The 9,120-nt window shown below is 36.6% G+C and overlaps 1 non-coding gene across 1 annotated transcript; it reads left to right on the forward strand.

The window, feature by feature from the left end:
• Positions 1-2,423: 2,423 nt before the first annotated feature.
• Positions 2,424-2,529, forward strand: LOC139879050 (small nucleolar RNA R71). Its single transcript, XR_011769904.1, has one exon. It is a non-coding gene; the product is annotated as a small nucleolar RNA R71 (small nucleolar RNA).
• Positions 2,530-9,120: the final 6,591 nt, after the last annotated feature.

Genomic DNA, 9,120 nt, shown 5'->3' on the forward strand with positions numbered 1-9,120 from the left:
CATTTTCTTCACACAAATTCATGACCTCGATTTGACCAAAAGATTCAACATTTGACAAATTTGGTTTCTTATCAATTTCACGCACATAAAAGTCAAGTCTTTCGTCTTTCACCCCGATACTTAATTTATTTTGTTGTACGTAAACAATTGTCTCAGAATTATTTAGAAAAGGTTGTCCCAAAATTATTGGGACATGTTCATCCTCGTTCATTTCGAGGATAACGAAATCGTCCGGAAAAGTTAAATTACCAACTTTGACCACAAGGTCTTCGGCTATGCCGATTGGTGTATCAAACGTTTGGTTCCCCATTTTTAATACCATCCGGGCCGGTTTTAATTCACCGAGATTTAACTTTTTATAAATTGAATAGGACATAAGATTCACACTAGCCCCCAAGTCGACAAGTGCATCATACACTTCTGACCCGCCCATGTTACATGGGATTACAAAATGACCCTGATCACCCAATTTGAGAGACACATTTTGCTTTTACAAAATGGCCGAGCATTCCTCTACGGGAAATGTGGCTGATACCTCCTCATATTTTCCTTTTGAAGATAAAATATTTTTAATAAAATTCCCATAATTGGGCATGCCCTTAAGCACTTAGATGGGCAGCATGTTGACATGAACTTGTTTCATCATTTCTGTGAAGTCCCTTCGTTGAGTTTCAACTTTTTCCTTCCTCAAAGCTTGCGGATATGGAATCGGTTCCTTGTATTTCTTCAAAGGTGCTCCTTCATTCTTTTTACCATTAACCCTTGGTGGTTCACTCCTTTCAACCCTTGCTTCTTATGAATTCCCATTAACACTTGGTTCATTCTTAACGATTTGTGAAGTAGGTGTTATAGGGTTTGGTGTTTGGGTTGGGGGTGTTGAGATTTGTGGTTCTTCATAAGTCAGACCACTTCTTGTTGAAATGGCATCGAAAATTTTAATTTGGTTTACGTTTTCAATAGGGATGGTTCGCGTGTTGTTGTTGTTTTGATTTTGGTTTTGGTTTTTGTTGTAGTTGTTGTTTGGGTTGACTTGGGTGTTGGATGGAAAGGTGCCTTGAGGTCTTTCGTCAACTTGATTTGATAGTCTCCCAACGGTGCTCTCAAGGTTTTGGAATGATTCTTGTTAGTTCCTTAGTCGTTGCTTCAAAAACTCGTTCTCCTTTAACAAAAATGCTTCGGTGGTTTCAGCCTTCTTTATGTAGTTTTGCATGATCTTCTCTAAACTTTTCGAAGGTTGGGATTGTTGGTTGTTGTGTTAGTTTTGTTGATTGTAACCTTGGTTATTTTGTGGTTGCCTATAACCTTGGCAAGGTTGGAGATCTCGAATCTCGAAGGAGATCTCGTTTGGACATTTTTGGGGAGATCTCGGCATCTCGGAAAAATCTCGGGGAGATCTCAGACGTTGAATTACGTTGACTTTTTAGTTTTTATAATATAAATATATATAAATAAATAAATATATGTATATTTGCATACATTTTTACGAGATTTTACAAGAAAATCTAGAAATGAGCGAGAAAATTCAGAAAATTACGAGATTTTATGAGAAAATTCGAGAAATGAGCGAGAAAATTAGAGATATCATGACTTTGACCAATTTTGACCCCGTTGACCAAGAAATCTCGGGAGATGGACATCTCATCTCGGCGGCCTTTTAAAAACAAGATCTCGGGGAGATCTCGGGGAGAAATAAGGAGATTTACAACACTGAACCTTGGTTGTTTTGATAACCTTAATTGCCTTGGTAATTTGAATTGGGTTAATTGTTATAAGGTTGATTGTTGTAAGGTTGTTTGTTTGGAGATTGGAAGCTGTTGTTTCGGTTTTGGTTATAATTGGAGTTGTAACTTTGGTTTCGGTTTTGGTTTGTAATTCCGGATTGTGGATTATTTTGATTGTTGAATGAGACTTGTTTTTTGTTAGGGTTGTAGTATCCTGGGTTGGTTTGATAAGAATTGTTGCCTTGGTTCGATGTCCCACCCCTTTGATAGTTTTGATTACTCACATAGTTGACATGAGCATCCGAATTCATGGGAATGTCATCCAAATCAATATGGTTGAATTGGTTGATTTGGGGACAATTCTTGGTGAGGTGTGGTCCATCACACCTTTGACAACCTACTTGCATTGCGACTATTGATTGTTGTAGCTTCTTCAACTCCTTCCCATACAATTAAAATTGGCTACTTAAGCTTGCAAGGGTGATTTGACCGTTGTCACTCTTCACTTGGGCTATACTTTTCTTTGGCAAATCTCGTGGTGAAGGGTTCCATTCGTAGATATTAACCGACATATCTTCTAACATGGTTTCGGCCGCATTAGGTGATTTATACATAAACACTCCTCCCAAGGATGAATCTAAGGTTTGTCTTGTCAAGGGATTAGTACCCCGGTAGAACGTGTTGATGTACTCATTCTTGTTCAATCCATGTGGTGGACAAGCTCTTAACATCTTCTTAAAACGGATCCATGCATCGTATAAGACTCATCACTAGGTTGTGCAAATGCATTAATCTCCATCCTAAGTCTTTCTGCCTTTAATGGTGGAAAGAAGTGATTAATAAAAGCGTCACTTAAATCTTGAAAAGTCCTAATCAAATCGGAGGGTAGATTCCTTAACCAAACTTTCGCATCATCTTGAAGAGTAAAGGGGAATGCCCTTAACTTATAAGCTTCATCGGTGACATCTTTGTACTTGTAAAGATTACAAATATCGTTAAATTGTTGAAGATGCTCGAAAGGATTTTCTTCTATTAACCCATGAAATTGCACATCTTTGATCATTGTGAAGAAAGTACCCCCGATCTTCCAATTTTCGGCCCCGACTAGTAATGGCGGGTGGCACCACCGTAGGTGCAACCAACCTAGCACTCCACATTGGCGTGTCATTTGGATCAACTTGTTGTTCTTCATTAATCGATAGACCATGACCAATTGGATTACCCTCGATAGGTGGATTCTCTCCTTCCATATCTACTAAACAAAACCGTAAAACCTCAAATTTTTTCCTTAAAACCCTTTCTTCTCTACGTTTGTAAACCCCGTGAACGTGTTTCTCCGGATCGAAAAATGGATGTTCAAACTCTTGATCCTTTTGGGATCTCCTTTATATACACCAAAGTACCTAACCTTCGAGCACAACACAAACGGTTTTCTAAACACAATAATATATAAAAACAAGAAAAGAAACTTTTGCAAGGATAAATCCTTACAAAAGGATCGAACAATTAAGAGCTTAAACAAAATATTCAACTAGCTAACAGCTCTCCCCGACAGCGGCGCCAAGAAAGTGTGATGCGTGTTGCACAATACATCAATTACCCTCAAAATTTATACAAGATTCAAACACTACAAATAAGCACACACAACTAACGAGCACTTAAGACGCGGTTATTATAGCACTTTAATGCAAGTATTCGTTTCAAGTTCGTCCCAAGAGAGCAGTGTAATTCGGATAATTGAAACTATTAATTGTCCTAGAGTTTGTTTGATTAGGGGGGTTTTGATTGATTTTAACTATCAACTAAAACTTGCACAAATAAACAAAACTTAAACTAACAATTATAACTAGCAATAAGTAGTAAGTAACTAAATATTGAGATCTAAATCAATTCACTAAGTAGTATTTACTTACCTAATCCTCTCTATGTTTGGATTGCCCCGTTTTACCTAATTTGCTATCGCATTATTTGTTGAACTATTAGATGTTTAGCATCACTACCAAACCTTAATCAAATTACACTTTGTAAACTCACATAAGCATTGTATTCTAAGATCAAGTAAAGTATGAGCGGTCATTGAGATTATGCTGGGTTGAAATCACTTAGAACCCTTCAACTATCAAAATCACTTAAGATAATTGAACACCACTATGTTGACTAAAGGCCAATTGAAAATCAACATAAACTAAGAACACAATCACTTGAAATTCTCAATCTAGTTGTCTAGATCACTTAAAGTGTTGAAGCACAAATTTGTTCATTTTCTCAAATCACTAAGAGAGCTACACAATCTATGTAATCAAAGTAAAGCCTAAAACAAATGCATATCAATGGATCTATAGCTAACACAATAACACTTGCTCATGTATTTCATTCAAACAACTTTATTCAATGAATTTAGGGCAAATCCTTGCACTAGAGATTCATAGATAAGTAAACACAATCAAATTAGCCAAGCATGGATAAGATTATACTAATCATAAGAATTGAAACACAAATAAACATCATGTTAAGCTATTACAAGTATTCAATTCAAAACTTAGAGAAATAAAGGTGGAGATTACAACCCAAATGATAAAACTAGATAGATCTAATGATAAGATTGCTTGAGCTTTTGCTTGATCCTTCAAATTAGCCTTAATCTCCCTTTGGATGATGAAATTAGGGTTTTGAGATGAAAAATCATTACAAAAACTGCAGCTCTCTCCCTTGAAACCCTATCTTATTCCTTTTATACTCGCTAAAAATTCTGCACTAAAAACGGCAAGGTGTGCCGCACCTTGAATAGTTGCGCCGCACCTTATAACGTGTAGCTAAGGTGCGCCGCACCCTAACGTTGGTGCGCCGCACCTTATAACTTGAAAGCTAATCCTGAACTTCTGAATTTGAAATCTGAGATTTTAGTGTTAAGGTGCGCCGCTTTTTGAATCTGGTGCGCCGCACCACTCTACTGCACTTCCAAAATCTTCATTTTTCACTTGGAATTGCCCATTTTATCCCTTTTCACTTTGGATCATGCCCTGCACTTTGGTTCACTAAATAGGCTAGATTTTGGTCAATTTTACACCAATATGAGCTTTTAGCCTTGAACTAACACTTTTGCACAAATAACCATCTTTTGGGCCCAATGATCCTCAAAACCAAATGTAATGAGGTAGATATTGCGAGGTAAAACATGTATAATTCGAGCAATATCACTTGGACACATGATTACCTCAAGAGGGGAGATTGTTAGAACCCTGGAAATGAGTCAATCATGTTCCCATGAGGTCCTATAGATGAGGGCTATATATAGTGAAGCGTAATTATGACTTTAAAAATGCAATTTAGAACAAGCTTTCTTCACCCAATAGATCTGAACACAAAACTCCCAATTTGTAATAGTAATACCACAAAACAGAGTATAAAACTATAAAATAAGAACACAAAGAATAAAGAATCTATAGCCTAAATTGATAAATATACCACTACAATAAGACATCTAGAAACACTCCAAACCTTCAATTACAACTGATAAAGATTCCACCACAACTATAATATCAGATATGAAGATTTGTATTTCACCACAGTGTTTGATAAAGTAACACCACAAACACTGATAAAGAAACCACTCTTAGCCACCAGAATCAAAGATTTGTAAAGATACAGAGATTTTGTAAATAGATAAGCTCTATCAAACCTTTAATTCAATCATCATCCAAGTTTTACAATTACAAGAGCTCTCTATTTATATGAGAAGCATATCAGCTACTTTCTAGATAAGACAAAAACATAAAAAGGAAATGAAGACAAAAAGGGCAAACAATTACAAATTAGCAAATAAGAATAAAGGACATAATCTGCAAAAAGCATGCAATTTGGTAGTGCTCCTCCCATAATAAAAAACAGCCAATGATAGACAAGAATCTTCCTTGGACAACTCAACATTCTTGAACAGCCACACACACATATTAAGCACATGACTTGGCCTGGTTATTGGAAAGCATAAGTAAACATTGAATCGTATCAGCATGTTGGCCTTTCAGTAAGAAAACAATGTCATTTGCTGGTTACACAAAAGTTCATCTTGCTGGTTGTACTGTAGTTCATCTTGCTGGTTGAATTAGCTTTATCGGCTGAGTAAAACTTTGCTGGTTGAACTAAAGTCACTTTGCTGGTTGAACTAAAGTGCATTTGCTGGTTCGATTTGCTGGTTCTTCTACTATGTTGGCTTGCCTTCAACTATCAAAATGATGCGTGTTGCACAATACACCAATTACCCTAAAATTTATAACAAGATTCAAACACTACAAATAAGCACACACAACTAATGAGCAACTAAGTCCCGGTCATTATAGCACTTTTCATGTAAGCATTCGTTTCAAGTTCTTCCCAAGAGAGCAGCTTAATTGAATAATTGAAACTAATCGTCCTAGGGTTTCTATGATTGGGGGGGTGATTGATTTTAACTAACAACTAAAACTCGCACAAATAAACAAACAACTAATTAAAGAAAATCTAAATCAATTAACTAAGTAGTCTTCACTTATCTAATCCACTCTTACGTTTGGATTAACCCATTTTACCCAATTTGCTATCGCATTCGTTGTTGAACTATTAGATGTTTAGCATCACTATTAAACCTTAATTAAATCACATTATGCAAACTCACATAAGCGTTGTATTATAGGATCAAGTTAATCATGAGTAGTCATTGAGACGATGCAAAATATACAGTTAATCTGGTAGATTTAGTAGTCATAAAGTTCCAAACTTTGTCGGCAAAATATTCACTTTGTCAGTTATTTTGGTAGATTTAGTAATTATGAAGACGATGCAAAAAGAATCAAGTAAGACGGAGCTAAAACGAAGATTCTAGAGCGAAAACGGTGAAAGACAAGTTACGACCCCGGAAACCAAGTTACGATCCAACAAAAAACAGTAAATCAGGCAAGCCATACGGTTTGCCATCAGGGCTGCCATACGGATTACCACTAGGGATGGCACCCGCGGGTAACGAGCACGGGTTCCATATACCCGCGACCCGCCCATCGGGTTTCTTTTTTGCACGTTGAGACCCGTTACCCGCCCACGGGTAAAAACCTTTCGCCCATAACCGTGACCCGCGAATACCCGTCACCTGCAGGTACCCCACGGGTAATAATAATATACAATTTTTTATTAGAAAATCCAAATAATTTTATTAATTATAAAACCATATGTACAAGGTATATGTATAATGACGTGAAAATTAAGTTTTTTACTTGTATATAATATTATATTTTTAATCATTATTCAAATACTAGTAAAATAGCTTTTAAATTTAATAATTGTAAGTATTAATTTGTGGGTATATTAAGAAAAGTCTCATGTATTTACGGGTTGAGTTTTACCGGTGACGGATAGTATATACCCGCGACCCACCTGCGACAAGTCGGCGGGTATAAATTTTTACCCGTACCCGTGCTCGCGGGTAAGATTTAATGATTTTACCCGCCCATCGCGGATCGGGTACCCGCGAGTCACGGGTTTTTTTATCACCCATTTCCATCCCTAATTGCCACATGGGAAAACGGCTTGCCATCCATCCGGGCACCACAAACGGCTTGTCATACTGCCTGTCAGCAGTATGGCCTTCCAGTCATCCTGTCAGCCGTCCTGCCTGTCGTCCTACTTGCTAGGGGTTTTTCAGCCCATTTGTTTACAACTTTGCCATCAAGCTTTCCTTTAAATAGGTGCACGTCCACCATTTTAACACACACCTTCTTCACTTCTCTCTCTAAAATATCTCTCTATTGTTGCTCTCTAGTGATCAGTATGAGATTAGTTCTCTCTCTACATTCTCTCTCAGGATTCTAGAGATAGAAAAGTACAGAGATTAGGAAATGTAAATATCTCTTTATTGTCGCTCTCTAGTGATCAATAGGAGATTAGTATGTAGTTAGTAGTAGAAGCTATCAAGCATTGTAACGCTATGGATATTATGAAGAAATACAAGTGTTATTCTGCCGACACTATTCGATAATATCTATCCTTTCTTTTATTGATTTATTATAATAATCTTGTTCGATGTTGTGATTTATTAATATTAGAAATGCTTGTTGTCATGACGTGTGAGTAATTACTTGATTGTTTGCCATGATTTAATAATGTTAGTTAGGGATGATTATCGTTTCGTACTCTCTTTCTGTCTATGATATTAAAACTCGTTAATATCGTCCTTCCACTAATAAACGTGATTAAAATCTTTTATAAAGTCGATAATTATAAGGTAATTACTTATCTGTGTTTATACATTGGTTAAGGTATGAACCCATCAGAAATATTATAAAGTACATGGGGAATTATCATAGGACCAAATCAAGACATTGGTCAAGAGTATAAGACTCGAGGAAATACTGTTGCAACAGTAGAGTACAGTGTTGATGTACTATTGGACCACTTGATCATGATCAAGGTTAGAAGCTATGGAACCACTATAAGTGTAGTACATGGTGGATAACTAAGGGATTTATTGGGTAGATTTAAGTAAGGACTGGTTTAAATTATAAATGGGAATTTATCGCACTACAATACAAACTAAGCTTATAAATCTTTAAGGATGACTGAGAACTAGCAGAGGTTCTAATTTTTCTACAAACCCTTAGATTTTACCAAACCATTGACAAAAAGGAATTCAAAACACAATCATAACCACTCAGTTGGGTGATACACTAAGGTGTTAAGAAAGGTTGTATATATATATATGTGTGTGTGTGTGTATGTGTGTGTGTGTGTTTGTGCGCCAAGGCATGCATTGCATCCAAGATGGGCTGCTTATATCCTTAAACCGGATAAAGCATCGGGAGCTGAGCAAAGTCCATCCGATCAGAATCACAATAGCCTAGTTCCTCGTGACATGCTAATCGAGAAATTAATTAGTAGGGAATCTAGTATTTACACCAAGATATATCTATCCAATGAATGCAGTGTCTCGCAATCATCTCGACACTATGTTATCTTAGATCATGGTGAACCACGTCCTCTCTGTCCATAGTTGTTGCATGCTATCTAGCTTATTTTAATTATATTGCTTTAATATTTTAAATACAATTATAAACCAAATCAACCTAACTATTGTGTTTACATAATTTGATATTCTGAATAAAGTGGTGTCTAGAATAAACCGGTTGGACTTGGTTGTTGGATTTTCTGAACAGTCGCCAATTTATTGGGACCAAAAGGATCCTGCCTCTCCACACAAGGTGTACCTAGCCCTTGATGTCACTACAAAGATACGGCCGAAATGGACAGTTTTATTCATGCGGTGTAAATAGGTCGCAGGACGTCCGATTCAGTTGATCAAGGTAGCACGCAGTGGTTTTGTTTATTTATATTATGCGGGGCCTAAATTTATTTTTACTTTCTAAGGTGTAGAAGG

Source organism: Rutidosis leptorrhynchoides, chromosome 11, assembly GCF_046630445.1.
Source record: "Rutidosis leptorrhynchoides isolate AG116_Rl617_1_P2 chromosome 11, CSIRO_AGI_Rlap_v1, whole genome shotgun sequence".
NCBI lineage: Eukaryota > Viridiplantae > Streptophyta > Magnoliopsida > Asterales > Asteraceae > Rutidosis > Rutidosis leptorrhynchoides.